The 19,928-nt window shown below is 30.0% G+C and overlaps 1 protein-coding gene across 1 annotated transcript in view; it reads right to left on the minus strand.

The window, feature by feature from the left end:
• The window catches only part of LOC122851995 (unconventional myosin-XVIIIa), a 144,966-nt gene that overhangs the window by 6,006 nt on the left and 119,032 nt on the right, over positions 1–19,928 (minus strand). The gene's annotated exons all lie outside the window — the stretch shown is intronic.

Consider the following 19,928-nt stretch of genomic DNA (forward strand, 5'->3'; position numbering starts at 1 on the left):
AGTTCCAAAACCGTACATTTCCTGTAAGAGAAGGATAGAAGAAGAGATGGAAGATTGAGCCAGAAGAGATAGAGAGAAGGATAGAGCTAGAAGAATAAAACCGAACGGCGGTATTGGAACGTACCCCAAATTTTCAATGTAATTCAGCCGGCTCAAACCCGTAAATTTAAAAAGTAATTAGCCAATATCTTTTAAACGGCACTGAGGAAATGGATAATTTTTTTTTCATTGATTTCGTATTTGTAAAGTGTACAAATCTGTAGAAAAAAAACGAAATTTAAATTAAGAGTTTTAAAAGTACAAGCGCAAACGTACCTATACTCCCTATGCTTGCGTGTTAAAGTTGTCAACTTTGACACTAATTATCTGGATTTTGACGCAGAGGAAAATTATGAAAAAATTCCACCAAATAGATAATTATTTCATTTAAACATTAAAAAAAAAAAATCGAAAATTAAATTACGGGAATTTCATTTGAAAACAACCTTAATTAAAAATTGCGAGTATAGTTTTACCGAGATATCTTCATAGATGTATATATATTATAGGGTGGTCCTTAAAAAGGCTATGGTGGAATTTGATCACTCTCACCCCCTCATTTGGTTAGAAATATATAAAAAAAAATTCTCTTAAATTTTCAGAATTTTTACTCAACATTAACCCGTGCCGCAAAAGCTTTTTCTATTTTCGATTTCGGGATTTTTAGCAAGGTTACGATATTCATAGAGACAAGATTTTATGAATAATATTAGAACGTCATTGCAAGCAAAAAATATTGGTCGCAACAGAACTTCAATATCTCGAATACTGTTCGAAGTATCGAAGAAACATGATATTGAATTTTTCTTTTCGTCATTTTTTTAGTAGATAAATAGTTTAGTAAAAAAAAAAAATTTTGAAATCGATTTTATTAGTATTTTTTACGAGGAATATTGTGGTTCAAACAGAAATATCGTACCTTCAGTAAACAGTTTTCGAGATACTGAGCTTTGAAGGTAAAATATATCGAAATATATTACTAACTTTCCATTGATTTGATATTTTTAAGTAATCATAAATTTAAAAAAAATCAATATTAATAATGATTCTAGTAAGATTTTTTACGGAGAAAAACAATAGTGATGATAAAAATTTAATATCTCTAACCATTTTCGAGACATCGATTATTGAAAATTAAAAATATCGATATATTTATAAGATGACGAGTTGTAACTAGAAAAAACTAGATTCCATAGTTATATTCCAACTTGAATAAAAGGATATAACTTTCGTTTTTAATGAAATAATGTAAAGCTGATGAAAAGATGCAACTAAGGAAGCAATAATTGTAAATAATTATTATGCCGGTAAAATAACGTAGATATTGTCCCTGGTAGAAATAATCTCTCCAGATTTTCTCCGGACTTACTCCGGATTTTCTACGTAATTCAGACTTTCGTAGATATTTATGGAGTAATCTCCAGACTATTTCTATAATATCTCCGCATTTTTTCCGGAATTTCCGCTTTAAAAACAAACACAAAAAATCGGAAAAATCAATAAAGAAACTAGAAATAAGAGTTTACCTACGAAAAATAAAAAAGAAATTTTGTCTGAAAAAATCCTGAGAAAATCTGGAAAAACTCTGGAATAATATCTCCGGAAGTCTCAATCGCGTAGAAAATCCGGAGAGATTATTTCTACCAAGGGTGTGTTTGGCTATAATTAAGACTAAGTAAAAGATCTAGCGGCTAAGTGAAAAATCCAGGTGAGGAAAAGATGTAGCTAAAGAAAAGAACGTAGCGGGTAAAATAATGTAGATTGTATGTTTAGCTATAATTAAGGCCAAATAAAAGATATAGCAAAGGTCAAGATATAGCTGAGAAAAGATCTAGCGGCTATAAGCAAAACATTTTTCTTTATCCAAGTTGGAATATGACTTTGGAATCTAGTTTTTTCTAGTTACAACTCGTCATCTTATAAATATATCGATATTTTTAATTTTCAATAATCGATGTCTCAAAAATAGATAGAGATATTAAATTTTTATCATCACTATTGTTTTTCTCCGTACAAAATCTTACTGGAATCATTATTAATATTGATTTTTCTTAAATTTATGATTATTTAAAAATATCAAATCAATGAAAAGTTAGTAATATATTTCGATATATTTTACCTTCAAAGCTCAGTATCTCGAAAACTGTTGAAGGTACGATATTTTTGTTTGCACCACAATAATCCTCGTAAAAAATACTAATAAAATCGATTCCAAAATTTTTTTTTTCACTAAACTATTTATCTACTAAAAAAATGACGAAAAGAAAAATTCAATATCATGTTTCTTCGATACCTCGAAAAGTATTCGAGATATCGAAGTTCTGTTGCGACCGATATTTTTTGCTTGCAATGACGTTCTAATAGCTGTGTTCGATGGTCGTCTCGGCTCAGTTCCGTCTCACTTAAGCCATTTTAGCGACGTACGGTTGTTTGAAGAATCAAAGCAGCAAAATCTCAATACAGGTGCTTATCTATATCATCACTGTATTAATGCCCCAATAAATATTGTTTATTTACAGTGATGATATAGATAGGCACCTGTATTGAGATTTTGTGCCTTTGTAGTTCTTCAAACAACCGTACGTCGCTAGCGCCATAAGTGAGCCGTAAGTGAGACGGAACTGGGGGGCTATTCTCGAACCCATACGAGTCGACTCGTTCACACGGAGCGAGGTCCGCACCCGTATTCACAGGGCATTACAATTTAGGGCTTGTTTCATCCACCGGTGGCGCTTGTGGAGCTTTTATATGTAAAATCTATATAAAAAAAATTTTATAAGCGCCATCAGTGGCAAAAAGAAGCCCTAAATTGTAAAAAATTTGCCCTGTGAATTGGACTGCAGCACCCGTATTCAGAGGATGTTCTCATTAGGGCGTTTTTTTTCCGATGGTGGCGCTTGTGGAGCTTTTATATGTAAAATCTATATAAAAAAAATTTTATAAGCGCCATCAGTGGCAAAAAGAAGCCCTAAATTGTATAAAATTTGCCCTGAGAATACGGGTGCCGTGTACGGATCTACTTGAGCGACGAACTGAGATCCGTTCACGGAGGACCCTTCGTATGAGAGTAGCCAGTCCGTCCACGAATATAAATATCCGTCTCCCATACCATTTGATTTGAGCGCGAGACAATTGCTTGTATTTTTTATTTTGGTTTATTGTTGCTTGTTTATTTCAATTGTTGTATTTTTATTTATTTTTATCTATCCTCATCCAAAAAACAATTCAATAAACAATAAACCAAAATAAAAAATACAAGCAATTGTCTCGCGCTCAAATCAAATTGTCTGAGAGACGGATATTTACATTCGTGGACGGACTGGCTACTCTCATACGAACTGTCCTCCGTGAACGGATCTCAGTTCGTCGTTCAAGTAGATCCGTTCACGGACCTCGCTCCGTGTGAACGAGTCGACTCGTATGAGTTCGAGAATAGCCCCCCAGAGCCGAGACGACCATCGAACACAGCTAATATTACTTATAAAATCTTGTCTCCATGAGTATCGTAATCTTGCTAAAAATCCCGAAATCGAAAATAGAAAAAGGTTTTGCGGCACGGGTTAATGTTGAGTAAAAATTCTGAAAATTTGAGAGAATGTTTTTTTATATATTTCTAACCAAATGAGGGGGTGAGAGTGATCAAATTCCACCATAGCCTTTTTAAGGACCACCCTAATATATATACATCTTGATTAATTAATACGAATATCTTTTGATATATATTTACAAATATAAGTATATATCAAAAGATATATGAAAACAAATATCTCTCGATATATACATAAATATGAGTATATATCTAGAGATAAGAAGACTGAACAATGTTCTTGCTTTGAATTGTATAGGATACATTAAAATACATATTATTCCATAGACAAATATCTCTTGATATATGGATATATCTAGAGATAAGAATACACAAATCCATTCATGCTCATAATCTAGTGATGCCGCTAGTGATGCCACCTTCCTTACTCTCGACTTTGAAAGATATAGTCTCTCATCTCGTCTCGTCTCTCGTGATCAGTGTTGGGTAATTCGACGATTTTCGGGGTATCATACAATCATACGTATGATACTACATGAAGTGTATGATAGTTGAAAGTGCCCTCTTTTTTTTATAAAATGAAGTAAATGATTTATTAAAATCACTCACACCACTACACACCACTGTCAACAGCTGTCAAACTGTTTTTTTTTATTCGACAACGATAAATAATAAATAAATTCATCAACGTGTATAAAAAATTTTATGAGAATTAAAACATTATATGAGAAAATAATTCAACAGTTAATATTATGACTACTTTCAAAAAATCAGCTAATGAGTTCGTCTTGAATATATTAAAGTATGCCAATATAGAAAGAGATGTCAATTTGGCAAATAAGTTTCCCAGATCAATATAATACGTTCCTCATAGAAAACGACAGGAAAATATATTTGTGATATTGAGTAATGTTAAATTATCTGTGTGATTATAATTTCGTAATTACTGTATTTATTTTTTTTTTTTCGCAAGCTAATGGAACTTTTTCCTGGCATTGCCTGGCATTTCATGATGTTCCTTCGAACCTGTCAAAACCCTCCTGCCCCACATATCATGTGATAGTCTATTATCTCATTTTTTTATAATAATTTTTGAGATTATATAAATAAAATATACACAATCATTAGTCGTTGATTGTGTCCAATAAATATTAATAAATTCATGAAATTACATATTATGTTAACATATTGCTTTTGGGCGCAAAATATGTGTACAATGGTGGATTAGGCAAAATGGCGTCACTAAAATAGTTTAAAAAGTAAAATGTAGAGGCGCTTTTAATGTATGATACATGGCGTATGATGATGGAGATGTATGATCCTATATAAAAAAGAACAAGGTACTAATAGCTAACTTCACGTGTCACACCTTTATTCGTCATTTCATTGGCTGACGCTGTCGACACATTTATTTTCATTCGCTCACATACACATACACGTTATACGTTCGATACATTCAATAAATCGATATATTTAAAATAGTGGCTAAGTTAATTTAATATGCAATTCAATGGTTATACGTAAATACTATTGAGTAAACTGTAAAGAAAATAATAGACAAATATCTTGCCTCATTGTCACAGAGGCAATAATGTCAAAAATATTTAATTTATTTATGAAATATTTTCAATAAAAGTGCCATTGGAGCATATTATTAAAACATTAACCAGATGTAACAATTAAATCAATGTCAAGTGCCATTGTTATTGTGTTGTTGTATTCGGTGTTAACATGTTGTTCAACAAATACACATCAAGATAGGTTATAATTTGTCGGAAAACATGAATGAGATAGTAATAAATATTTACAGATCCCATTTAATTAGCCTAAGTTTGATGGAATTAGAATAAGCTGTTATACTTATTCTATTGGAGTTTTTTTTGGAGAATATTAGAGTGAAGTAAATTTTCTTTGGGAGTAAATGGTTTAATTAATATTAATTAAGATTTAGGGGTGCAGGCAGCCTGAACTTTTTTATTTTTCATTTTATTTAAGTTTTTTTTTTTGCAATCGATGGATAATTTTTTGGAGAATCATCATATGCAAAAAAATTTCATTGATAGTTCTTCAATTTATTATTAAAAAATATTATAACTTTTAAATTATTGCTATGAGCTGATTAATCATTTTGGTCCATTGCGCATCTCTACCCACAAACCCCATACATTGACAAAGTGACAGCATTATTTTTATGATTATTCCAAGTTACTCCGAAATGTTTATTTATGATAAAAAAGTTCTTGAACATAAATTTATTGTTTTCTCATTAAACCTTTAAAAACCAGGAGTATGATAGAGATTAGAGTGCATGGGGGGAAAATTTGGAGTAGGGATGCGCAATGGACCAAAATGATTAATCAGCACATAGCAACAATTTAAAAGTTATAATATTTTTTAATAATAAATTAAAAAACTCCCGATGGGATTTTTTTGCATATTATGATTCTCCAAAGAATAATTTATCGATTGCAAAAAAAAAACCTAAATAAGTTGAAAAATAAAAAAATTCAGGCTGCCTGCACCCCTAAATCTTAATTAATTAATATTAATTAAACTATTAACTCCCAAAGAAAATTAACTTCATTCCAATATTCTCCAAAAAAACTCCAATAGAATGAGTATAACAGATTCTTCTAATTTCATCAAACTTAGTCTAATTAGATGGGATCATATTTACACACATACATTGAGTAAAATCGAGCCAAAATAATGGTCAAATTGCATTGAATAATTTGATAATCACATTGAATAACACCATCAGCACTGATAATACAATTTTGAACAAAAAAAAGGTTGGCATAATAGTTTTTAAAAACGATTAATAGAAAGTCAAGGGTTGAGTGCCCGAAGGGCACGATCTACACGTCATTTTCTGATTTTCCTTTAACATCACATGTTAATCAACATGACAATAATTAAAATTATCTATTGAAATGGAACTTTATAGACATTAATGATTTAAGTGAAAGATAAAAAACTGTCACTCATTAAGAATTAAAATTAATGAAATTGATAGAAAATATTTGTATACTGAATACCGGAATATCCATTACATTTCTTTTTGTTTATTTATTTTTATATATACACTGAGAGAAATATTAACTAAAAATTAAAATCACGGTTGAATAAAAATTACTATACTGCTTTGTAATTTTTGTTTTAAAACAAAATTATTTCTGGGACTGGCCGCGAGAGATGGAATTCTACAATAAAATTATGTAAAATGTGTAAAATGTCAAAAAATTGTTGGGTTACTTCAAGCCTCTATACATCGTTATCTATTGCAGATGGACATGGGGTTGAGTGAAGTTTATTATTGAAAATTCAATTCTAAACAATTTATAAAGAATTACTTTTTTTGATTAATCTCTTAAATAATGAGTTATGAGTTAATTAAAATAAAGACATACATGTTTTGTGAAATGAATAAAAATTATTATATGGTTGAATAAAAAATACGGCACAATTTAATAAATATTCTTATATATATAATAAAAATTATCATGTAGACATATAAAAGTTAGCATAGACTTAAATATTTTTTACTATATAGCTTTGTAAAAATTCTGTTTGTGGGGCGAAATAACACAAAGATGGCCGACCGATTGAACAAATGATTGAACTGTCATGTAATTTCAAGCATTTCTACAGCCTTATCTGTTGAAGCTAGGTATGGGGTTAAGCGAGGCTTATTATTGGTTATTTCTTTCTAAACAATTTATCAAGAGTAACTTTTTTCTATTTAACAATTAGTTTTCGAGTTTTGAGCGTGTAAACAGAAAAGAAAAAATGTTGCCGGGAATTGATTGCTATTCTCCGTGAATCTAGCACAAACTGCCCAACTTAACACAAAAAATGTCCAACTTTTAAATAAAATTTATAATAAAATTTAGTAAATTCTAAAACCGGTAGTGGGTAAATTCTCAGCCTGCTAAAATTTACTTGTGAATGTCGTGAATTTAGTCATTTTTTTAAACAGAAATTACAATAAAATTGTGTAATTTTTATGGCTTAGTAGTGTATATATAGTCAACGGCCAGATTTTTTACATAATTTTATTGTAAAAATTATCTATCAATATACGAATAATTCTTATAAATGATGGGGGAACGCAGTTTTTACTATTTATTTTGTAATTTTTTCTTTTACTTTTGTAATTCTTAGTTCATTTCTCTCAGTGTATGTACAGATAAATAAAAAAGGCCATTGATACAATAACGGACTTAAAGTATATAAATACATATCTAATTATTATATTAAAAAACATACGACAAAAAGTAACTATGTATTCCCAAACATAAGACATCGACATTCAGGTTAAATAAAAGCGACCGCGCAAGCGGGCGCTCAGTCTCGTACTGTATGATACAGTGTATGATACTGCTGTATGATACACCGGTATCATACCTACCCAACACTGCTCGTCAGCTATCTCTCGTCTTGTCTCGACTTCTCTCGGTAAACAATTCATTCTTAGTAGTTTTATTTACAATATCAACAATAGGTTCATTACTTTGATTTTATTATAAATTTTTTTTAAATTTTTTAATACGAATTATTTATGCTTAGATATTATGCATTTGGTTATTCCGGTAATTTTTCTGCGAAAAACAAATATGTATAATATGGAAAAAAATATATGCTATCCACCGTACTACATAAAAACAAGAAGTAATATAAATAATATTATAATCAACATTGATGATAAAAATCACAAATTTATTATAATCGATTGAACAAAATTATGAAAGAGTCTAAAGTATAATCACAAAAAAAATCTTATTGAAAACAAGTAATATAAAAAGGAGTCAGAAATGTATTATAAGTAGATTGAAAATATATGAAAAATAAAAAAAATAAAAACAAGAACTAAATTTATCTCTCGACTTTTCTCTCGCCTCGTCTCGAGTTCTCTCGTCTATCGCGGCATTACAAATCGACGTCCATCTATTCGTCATTAGAGCCATTTTTAAATGAAAACCCAATAAAAATTAGTACATACTTAAATATTTTTTACTATTTAGCTTTGTAAAAATTCTGGTAATGGGGCGAAATGACACAAAGATGGCCGACTGATTGAACAGGCTGTACCCAAATATAGTCCCATGGTACCCCCCGTGGCAGCTTAAACGCGTAAACGAAAAACCCACGTTTTGATCTGTATCTACTAAACCTTCTACTCAAAATTACTAAATTTGATTCAAATTTGTACTTTTTTTAATAACGAAAATTTAAAAAAAAAAATCATAAATTTTGACCGTTGTTTTCAGAAGATATTCCATCGCGAATGATTAATTAACTCCAAAATTTACTTCACTTTATTGCTGCAGTCGTATTTGTGTGTGTTGGTATAGGCCGGGTACACACATTATACTACTACAGATGCGATAGTAGCGGACACATATTTTGGGCACTTATTTATTTTATCAAAGCATGGGTCGGAGCCTGCTCTTTTAGCACAAAAAAGTCGTCCGACTATGGGACTTACATTCAACCATATCTCGAAAAAGCCAAATCAGGACATTTTCCTCCCACTCCAAAATTTTACCCCTTCCACCTATAAATTTATGTTTCAAGTAGATAATCATAACAATTCATTTATTTTGATTATATGTTATTTATTCATTTGTTTTCTTTTAATTATTCAATAATTATTCATCAAAATTACACAAACGATAGAAAAATTTTTTTCAGTAGTTAATTTCTTTGTCTAAATTAATTCATCAAAAATTAATTGGTAAGCGAAATCCTTTCGTTAGGCTTTTTTGTTATAGCTTTTAAGTTGTTAAATTAATAATTATTTAAACAAACTGAAAGCTATGAGAAAAATGGCTAAGGAAGGAAGTTGCTTACACTGAGAGAAATTTTAACTAAGAATTACAAAAGAAAAAGAAAAAATTACAAAATAAATAGTAAAAACTGCGTTCCCCCGTCATTTATAAGAATTATTCGTATATTGATACATAATTTTTACAATAAAATTATGTAAAAAATCTGGCCATTGACTATATACACTACTAAGCCATAAAATTTACACAATTTTATTGTAATTTTTGTTTAAAAAAAGAACGCGGCTATTTGCACCATTTTGTGATTTTAACGTGACTTTAAGGTGAGTTCACCGTGACTTTAAGGTAAGTTTACCGTGGTTTAACTGGTGTCTCACAAGTGACAGCATTTTAACGGGGTTTTAAAAAATGTAGATAAGGGAAAAATTAAGCTGGTAAAATTATGTAGATATTGTGTGTTTGGCTATAATTAAGACTAAGTAAAAGATGTAGCTAAGTAAAATGTCTAGCTAAGTAAAATATTTAGCTAAGTAAAAAATTAAGCTGGTAAAATTATATAGATATTGTGTGTTTGGCTATAATTAAGACTAAGTAAAAGATGTAGCTAAGTAAAATGTCTAGCTAAGTAAAATATTTAGCTAAGTAAAAAATTAAGCTGGTAAAATTATATAGATATTGTGTGTTTGGCTATAATTAAGACTAAGTAAAAGATGTAGCTAAGTAAAATGTCTAGCTAAGGAAAATATTTAGCTAAGTAAAAGATGTACGGGCGAAGAAAAAGATGTAAATGAGGGAAAAATTAAATTTAAAATTAAATTTAAAAGTATAATTATAATTTCAAAAAATTTTTCAAACACCCGTTAAAACCCCATTAAACACCCGTAAAAAAATCTAGGGACACTTGCTTTCTGAATCACCCTGAAACCACGGTAAACTCACCTTAAAGTCACGGTAAACTTACCTTAAAGTCACGTTAAAATCACAAAATGGTGCAAATAGCTTCATTCATGACTAATAGCTTCATTCATGACTAAATTCACGACACTCACAAGTAAATTCTAGCAGACTGAGAATTTACCCACTACCGGTTTTAGAATTTACTAAATTTTATTATAAATTTTATTTAAAAGTTGGACATTTTTTGTGTTAAGTTCGGCAGTTTGTGCTAGATTCACGGAGAATAGAATTCCCGGCAACATTTTTTCTTTTCTGTTTACATGCTCAAAACTCGAAAACTAGGTGATAAATAGAAAAAAGTTATTCTTGATAAATTGTTTAGAAATAAATAACTAATAATAAACCTCGCTTAACCCCATACCTAGCTTCAACAGATAAGGCTGTAGAAATGCTTGAAATTACATGACAGTTCAATCATTTGTTCAATCGGTCGGCCATCTTTGTGTTATTTCGCCCCACAAACAGAATTTTTACAAAGCAATATAGTAAAAAATATTTAAGTCTATGCTAACTTTTATATGTCTACATGATAATTTTTATTATATATATAAGAATATTTATTGAATTGTGCAGTATTTTTTATTCAGCCATATAATAATTTTTATTCTTTTCACAAAACATGTATGTCTTTATTTTAATTAACTCATAACTCATTATCTAAGAGATTAATCAAAAAAAGTAATTCTTTATAAATTGTTTAGAATTGAATTTTCAATAATAAACTTCACTCAACCCCATGTCCATCTGCAATAGATAACGATGTATAGAGGCTTGAAGTAACCCAACAATTTTTTGACATTTTACACATTTTACATAATTTTATTGTAGAATTCCATCTCTCGCGGCCAGTCCCAGAAATAAAACAAAAATTACAAAGCAGTATAGTAATTTCTATTCAACCGTGATTTTAATTTTTAGTTAATATTTCTCTCAGTGTACCAATTAATTTTTGAAGAATTAATTTGGCTAAAAAAAATAATTAGCGAGCTACATCCTTTTCTTAGCAACTTGACAATATAGCTTTTTATTTATTCAAACAAATTGAAAGCTATAGGAAAAATGGCTAAGAAATAGATGTTGCTTACCAATTAATTGTCAATAGCCTTTTATCTATTTAAACAACCCTGGTGGAAAAAATCTTTCCGGATTTCGACGTAATTGAGACTTCCAGAGATATTTACAGAGTAATCTCCAGACTATTTTCATAATATCTCCGGATTTTTTTCGGAATTTTCGCTTAAAAAAAACCAACAAAAAAAAATAGAAAAATCAATAAAAGAACCAGAAATAAGAGTTTACATACGAAATATAAAAACCGAATTTTCTTCCAAGAAAATCCGGAGAGAATCCGGATTAATATCTCCGGTAGTCTCAATTGTGAATTGCGTAGAAAATTCGGAGAAATCCGGAAAAAATCCGGATAAATTATTTCTACCAGGGAAATTGAAAGCTATAGAAAAAATGGCTAAGGAAAGGATGTTGCTTACCAATTAATTTTCGAAGAATCGATTTAGCTAAAAAAATTAACTGGCAAGCCACATCCTTTCTTTAGCCATTTGTTAATAGCTTTTTATTCATTTAAACAAATTATAAGCTGTAGGAAAAATGGCTAAGGGAAGGATGTGGCTTACTTATTCATTTTTAAAAAATTAATTTAGCTAAAGAAATTAAGTGGCAAGCCACAAAATTTACAAAAATAAAAGAAGGGTTGCCTACGCTATAGAAATTTTGCATCGGGCCCTCTATACTCGATAGGACGAGGTACATATTCTGCACGCCATTTTAATTTCAATAATTAGAGGTATTCAAGAGTCTATTATAGTTAGCGTAAATGATAAATTCTATATTATATTTATTAAAAAAAAAAATTATAATAAAAAAAAAATTTTTAAAATTGTGAACAAGTCTCAAAAATCAGGACATTTGACAAATCAGGACCGTATCAGGACAAGCCAATCAAAATCAGGACATGTCCTGCTAAATCAGGACGCATGGTAACCCTAGACTGACCAATTTTCAGAAAGATACTAGAGAGTGAGGCCCACATCGACATCCTTAGTTGGCAGACTTGCTCGTATATATAAAAGTTACTACAAACTTCAATCAATTTTATTATTTAGTTTAGGAAAAATTTTGGTTGTGGGACGAAATGACCTAAAGATGGCCAACTAATCGAACAAATGATTGAATTGTCATGTAATTTCAAGCTTTTCTACAGCCTTATCTGTTGAAGCTAGACATGGGGTTAAGCGTGGTTAATTTCTGGTAATTTATTTTTTAACAGTTTATCAAGAATAATTTTTTTTTGATTTTTAATTAGTTTTTGAGTTTTGAGCGTGTAAACAGAAAAAAAAAATGATCCCGGAATTAATTGCTATTCTCGGTGAATCTAGTACAAACTACCGAACTTAGCAGTAAAAAATGTCAAACTTTTAAATAAAATTTATAATAAAATATAGTAAATCTTAGTACCGGTAGTTGGTATATTCTCAGTCTTCTGAATTTTCCTATATTTTTCAGTTTCATTTTTTTTTTTTAAATTACAATAAAATTATGTAAATTTTATGGCTTAGTATAGTATATTGTCAACGGTCAAATTTTTACTAAAAGTTTACTTTAGTAAAAATTATTTCTCAATATACGAATAAGTCCTACAAATGACATAAGGAACTGTTAGCGACGCAGTTTTTACTATTTGTTTTGTAATTTTTTTTTCTACGTTTGTAATTCTTAACATTATAACATTATGATTACATGCATCATGATATATCCAAATATATGATAGCGCTATAATTGATATATTTCGTTATCTCCCAGGTAGGATCCCACAAGGGTGAACGGCCGTGCCAGGCTTGTTACAAGCTTGTGTTTCCTAGCCTTGGTGGACTAGAATGTGCCTAGCTTGGCACAGAGAATTTTTCCAGTCATTGCACAAGACTTGTTAATCTAGTGTGTCGATTGTTATTTCCAAGACTCACACAAAGTTAAAAATTCCAAGCTCGTGTCAAGCTTGTATTTACAGTCATTGCACAAGACTTGTTATTCCAGGCTTGTACCAAGCCTGTGACAATCGTTAATTCCAAGCCTTACACGCAAGGTTAAAAATTCCAAGCTCGTATCAAGCCTGTATTTACAGTCATTGCACAAGACTTGTTAGTCCAGGCTTGTACCAAGCCTGTGTCAATCGGTAATTCCAAGCCTTAAACAAGGTTGAAATTTCCAAGATTGTGTCGAGCCTGTATTTACAGTCATTGCACAAGACTTGTTAGTCCAGGCTAGTAACAAGCCTGTGTCAATCGTTAATTCCAAGCCTCACACAAGATTAAAAATTTCAAGGTTGTGTCAAACCACACGGAGAAAAATATCCTTTGATTTTTACACAGAAAATAATGTAAAATTTGCACTCAGAGAAGGATAAGTTAACAGTTAACATACCAATATGTTTACATTAAACATACAAAAGTTTAATGTTAAGATATATATATTAACAATAAACATAGATATCTTAACTGTTAACATACGTATGTTTATAGTTAACATACGTATCTTTACGCGGCCAAATATTTTGATGCGCCAGTCTACTTCTTGTCATCTTTTTTTTTTGACATTATATTGTGATACTATTCTAATTGTAATATAATATAATATGTACTCGTGTTGTCATAAATTTATTTAAATTTAGTTTTTTTGTAAATTCATTCTTAATTTTACATTCAATTTTCATATTTACATACGTAAATGTCTTCAACTATCAGCCTAACCTTCAAATTGTGTCAATTACAGATATCTTAATAGTTAATATACGCATATTAACTATTAAGATACGTATGTTTAATGTTAATATATATATCTTTGATGTAAACTTATCAGCCACCACCCATTTTAACATGGCATATGTTAACATTAAACAGGATATGTTAACTGTTAACATATCCTTCTCTGTGTGTGGGACCGTATTGAAATATTGTAAGAATTTATTTTTTTTTTAGTAATCGAGTGTTTCACGTATTTTTGTGTATAGTTTACATTCTTCTTGTAGAAGTGTTGTTTTACAAAGTTAAACTGCGAGAATTACATTTTTTTTGTAGAAATGTTGTTTTATAAAGTTAAACTGTAGAAATTACCTTTATTTTGTAGAAATGGTGTTTTACCGACGAATCATGTAAAATTTACAGTTTTTTTTGTTTTTGAATAATATATAACGATTTTAAATTGACAAATAAAAAAAAAAAGATGATTTTTTTTTATTCAGAATATTAACGGGTTTTGTTTGATTTATTTTTGTTTTTGCTTGTCCCGACTGGGATTTGAACCTACATCTACCTAAACCTATATACACCTATAATCCTAAAGCCAGTGCGTTATCCCCTAAGCCATCGCGCGTAAACTTAACATTCAGAAAATTTTCGTCCATATCAAGAATGACATTCGACATATAAAAAATAATACATTTTTAATTGATAAATTAAATGAATAAAGAAATAAACATATAAAAAAAAATTAAAACATTAATGGAGTATAAAAATTAAAAACAAATAAATAAACTAGAATTATTGTGTCAAATAACTGTGATATAAATATAGACTACACTGAGAGAATTTTTTTGTTAATTCTACGGGGCAACCACTACGAAGTGGACCAAGTTGACATTTCCGTATTTAATTACTTATTTACACTAAGTTTTCTGCATGTGGTTACTACTATTTACGAAAAAATACCGTAAAAATTCAGGAATTTATAAGTACGGGAATATGATGTAAAAAATATCAAATTATCACGGAATTATTTCATTGCGCATTGAATATTTTACGGTGTATTCACGAGTTATTTTATATTCTATGTAGGGTATATAAATTATTTGTGAATGTATCATCAAATATTCCGGTATGACACCGTAGATATGGAACGTTTACCAAAAAATTTATAAAAAAGACCTGGTAACGTTTGTTGGGGCGTGTGGCCCGCGTTACCCGTTGAAAATTAAAAATTTTCAATACTCCGGCTAGGGCCATGATTGTTTCAAATTATTGCTGAAATACATTTTAATAGTTTATCAACAATAACATTACTCGAATCAAGGCTTTTTTTGGAGCCTTATAAACATTTTATTTCAACTCTTTTGTTATAATCAAGATAGGAAGTTCGTATTAGGCTCAAATTATGCGCCTTAAAAAAATCTAGTGACGGCATTAGGGTTTTTTTTTTCTCTCAATAACAGTTTTCGAGCAAAAAAATTAAATATCCGAATTTTTTGTCAAATTTTGAAGTTTTTTTTTTTTTTCTCAAAAACTATTATAGATAGGGGAAAAAACCCATTATGCGGACGATAGAGTTTTTTGAGACGCATAATATAAGCCTTATACGAAGTCTCTCTTTTGATTTCGCGTTGAGTTATTCATTGCGCCGTTTTTCAGTTTTTTTTCGGCGAGCCATAACTTTTGTTATAATCAAGATAGGGAGTTCGTATTAGGCTCAAATTATGCGCCTCAAAAAAATCTAGTAACGGCATTCAGGGTTTTTTTCTCTCTCATCAACGGTTTTTGAGAAAAAAAATTAAATATCGGAATTTTTTTTTTCAATTTTGTAGTTTTTTTTTTTTTTCTCAAAAAACTATTATAAATGGAAAGGGATTTTGCAAAGCGGGCGAAAGAGTTTTCTGAGACACATAAACTGAGCCTAATACGAAGTCTCTACTATGATTTTGCGTCGAAGTATTTATTGCGCCGTTTTTATAACTTGTAAAATTTTCACATAAAAACGTATGTACTATTTTAAGTTACATAAATAATAATTTAAGAATAATGAAATATAAAACAGAAAAGATTTACGAACAAAAAACCTTTGGTGATAAATACTCTCTGATGGATAGTTTAGACACCACAAATTTTTAAGTAAGAAAAAAAATTTTTTCAAAATTTACATTTTAATTTTTTGATTAAAAACTATTATCAATAGAGCAAAAAACCTATTACGCGGGCGATAGAGTTTTTTGATGCGCTTCTCTTGAGCCTAGTACGAAGTCTCTCGGTTACTTAGTTCGTAAGTTATGAGCGTTTTTTTTTTTTCGCCGATGAATTCAAGACTGCGGCTGAGCCTATGGCTCCTAGCCTCCGTAATAAGAAAAAAAACTCTAAAAAAGTTAGCAAAACATTGACGAATTTTTGAGTTACCGATTTATATTGACAGGGGACCCCGTACTTTTACGGCTTCTTTTATTTTTTTATGACAACAAACAAATTTTAAAGGATTTGAAAATGGAGAATTTATTTTTACGGGGCACCCCGTACTTATAAAAAACATATAACGTCAACAAAGGTATAATTACAAAATACCCCGTAGTTTTATCTAAAAGAAAAAAAAAAAAAAAAATTTATTTACACGACAGTCATGATTGACACAATGGGAATAATTTGAATTAGTAACAAACATGTAATTTTATTTAAAAAATAAATAAAAAATGTCCAAGGAAAAGCAGTAGCTAAGGAAAAGATGTAGCTAAGGAATTAATATGACTAAGGAATTATTTCCTTGAAACATAATTTTTTGGCAACATTAATTCCTTAGCCACATTAATTCCTTAGCTACTGCTTTTCTTGGACATTTGTATTTTTTAAAAATAAATTTACATGTATTTTATTTATAAAATAAATAAAAAATGCTAAGGAATTGAGGTTGCCAAAGAATTATGTTTCAAGGAAATAATTCCTTAGTTACATTAATTCCTTAGCTACATGTTTTCCTTAGCTACTGCTTTTCCTTGGACATTTTTTATTTAATTAAATAAATTTATTTTAAAATTATTGTAAGTAGTTATGAGGAAAGATGTAGCTAAGGAATTGAGGTTGCCAAAGAATTATATTTCAAGCAACATTATTTTCTTTAAACATAATTTTTTGGCAACCTTAATTCCTTAGCTACATCTTTTCCTTACCTACTGCTTTTCCTTGGACATTTTTGTTTTTCAAAAATAAATTTACATGTATTTTATTTATAAAATAAATAAAAAATGTCCAAGGAACAGCAGTAGCTAAGGAAAAGATGTAGCTAAGGAATTGAGGTTGCCAAAGAATTATGTTTCAAGGAAATAATTCCTTAGTCACATTAATTCCTTAGCTACATCTTTTCCTTACCTACTGCTTTTCCTGGGACATTTTTGTTTTTCAAAAATAAAATTACATGTCTTTTATCTACTACGTAATGGCTGTAAAATTAATCTAGTCGAAATTACGACTCAATTTATTTGGCAACATTCTTTCCTTAGAAACATTTGCCTATAGCTTTTTTATCAATTAATTATGGGAAAAATAGTATAATCGATATTGCTAAATAAATTAATTTGTAGTCTAGTTTAATTTTACATCATTTTTATTTATTTTAAAATATAATGATTGTGTCGTATGGTTGTAAAAGTAATTCAAACTACGTATTAATTTATTTGGCAAAAAAACATTTCGACAAAAAAGCAAGAGTGGGAGCAATGTGTACGTCACAATATTTCTACGGAAAAAGTGTAAATTTTACGTTCCAACGACGTAAATCAAAAAGATCACTAAATAAATGTTTTTTTTTCATGTTTTTCCGGTAAATTTTACAATAAATAAGATGAATTCTATTAAATTATTCTGGTGTTTCATTTTCTCAGAATAATCGGTATTTCTCTTAAAAAAATGTAAAATTAACAATAAAATATTACAAAATTTATCTTTCTTTCAATGCAAACTTTACATTTTTTCATATGAAATAAGTTTTCATTTAAAAATAATAAATCTTACAATATAGTCAATGAAAATTTTATGGGATTTATCAGATAACGTAGAATCATTTTTTATTTATGCAAAAATTACACAAAATTATGGTGTATTTCGCAGATGTCGGCCACGGTCCCAAATTTTACAATAATCTGTGTAAAAATCGCAGGATATTTTTCTCAGTGCAGCACCCGTATTCAGAGGATGTTCTCATTAGGGCGTTTTTTTTCCGATGGTGGTGTTTGTGGAGCTTTTCTATGTGAAATCTATATAAAAAAAATTTTGTCAAGCGCCATCAGCGGAAAAAAAAGCCCTAATGAGAACAATTTTGCCCCGTGAATACGGGTGCTGTTTTTTCAGTCTCTAGACAAGCCTTGTTAATCCAGGCTCGACACAAGACTGTCTCCTTGATTTTTCCCGCCCTCAAACGAGCTTCGTAACACAGCCTTGTGTCAAGCTGGTGCCCATTGTTCCACCAAGCTTGACACGAGACTTGACTTATGCATATATTTAACTAAAAAAAAAACAATTATAGTGATTAGATATATAAATTTAATATAAATTTCAAATAAAAATTATCAAACTTTGACTATTGTGTGAGGCATTCGCAAGGACTGTGTGTTCAGTCTCAATAGAATTTATTTATATAAAAAATTTTGACAACCACTTTCATCAATACCCCGATGGTCGACATAATAGTGAATTGGACTTCCACGTGAGAGGCCCCGGATCGATCCCGCGTCGCGTCCCTAGTTTTTCGTTTAATTATTATCGTTTAATAGAATTGTCTGAATTATAAAATAACAATGTTGGAATTAATAAATTAACAATAATAATAGATTAACCATAATAATTTATTTATATTTTTTTTAAAATTGTTTTTGGAAGCTTGTGTCAAGCCCGAGGCGCCACAAGCCTTGGCGCAAGGCTGGAATACGAGTCTTGACACGAGGCTGGGACACGAGCCTTGGCACAAGGCTTGTCATCAAGCTTTTAACATAGGCACATTTCCAATCACTTAACAACCTTGGCACAAGCTTGTAGCACCAGCTAGACACAAGCATGTGAGCCTTGTGCATAAGCTTGTGCCAAGCCTGGCACAATCGTTTACTCCTACCTGGGCTCTCCATATGTTTTGATATCAAGATATCCTGAGATCTCCGGACATATTTTTATATCTAAAAAGATCTTTTCATTTTTCTCCGGGTTACTACAATTCTCCAATTTACTACATATTGTACATCTTTAAATGACGGACTAAGTATGCAAAGAATAATCCAATTCCTCTGTGCCGTTTAAAAAATATTAATTTAGATTAAAAGATATCAGTTTGAAAATTTATGGTGAAAAGCCTAACTTACTAGAGTAGAAAAATGTTCAGGTTTCTCTATTTGACGCCTGATCCTGATCTGAAATGGATCAGGTTGCCTTATTTCAGGAATCCTGATTAAACCCCGATCTAAACTAGATCAGGAAACCTGACCACATCGTAAATAAGGTTGCCTGATCCAATCCTAACCAGAATCCTATCAGGATAAATCCTTTTCAAAATTTTATATTTTTTATTAAGGTTTCTTGTTCAGGAAAGAATCAGGATGCCTCAGTTCATCCGGAATAGGGGTGTCTGATCCAATCCTGACCAGAATACTATCAGGATAAATTGGTCAAATGAACGTATTTATTTTTCAAGTTAACTATATTATAAATTTATTTTAATTAAATCATATCGTTATTATTATTATCATTATTATAACTTTAAATAATCATTGACTATAACTGTTTAAAAAAAAGAAGAATTTGACTATTCGCACCCCGATCGTGGTTTTTCCGTGGTAATGATTTATGTTT

This window comes from Aphidius gifuensis, linkage group LG3 (assembly GCF_014905175.1).
Source record: "Aphidius gifuensis isolate YNYX2018 linkage group LG3, ASM1490517v1, whole genome shotgun sequence".
NCBI lineage: Eukaryota > Metazoa > Arthropoda > Insecta > Hymenoptera > Braconidae > Aphidius > Aphidius gifuensis.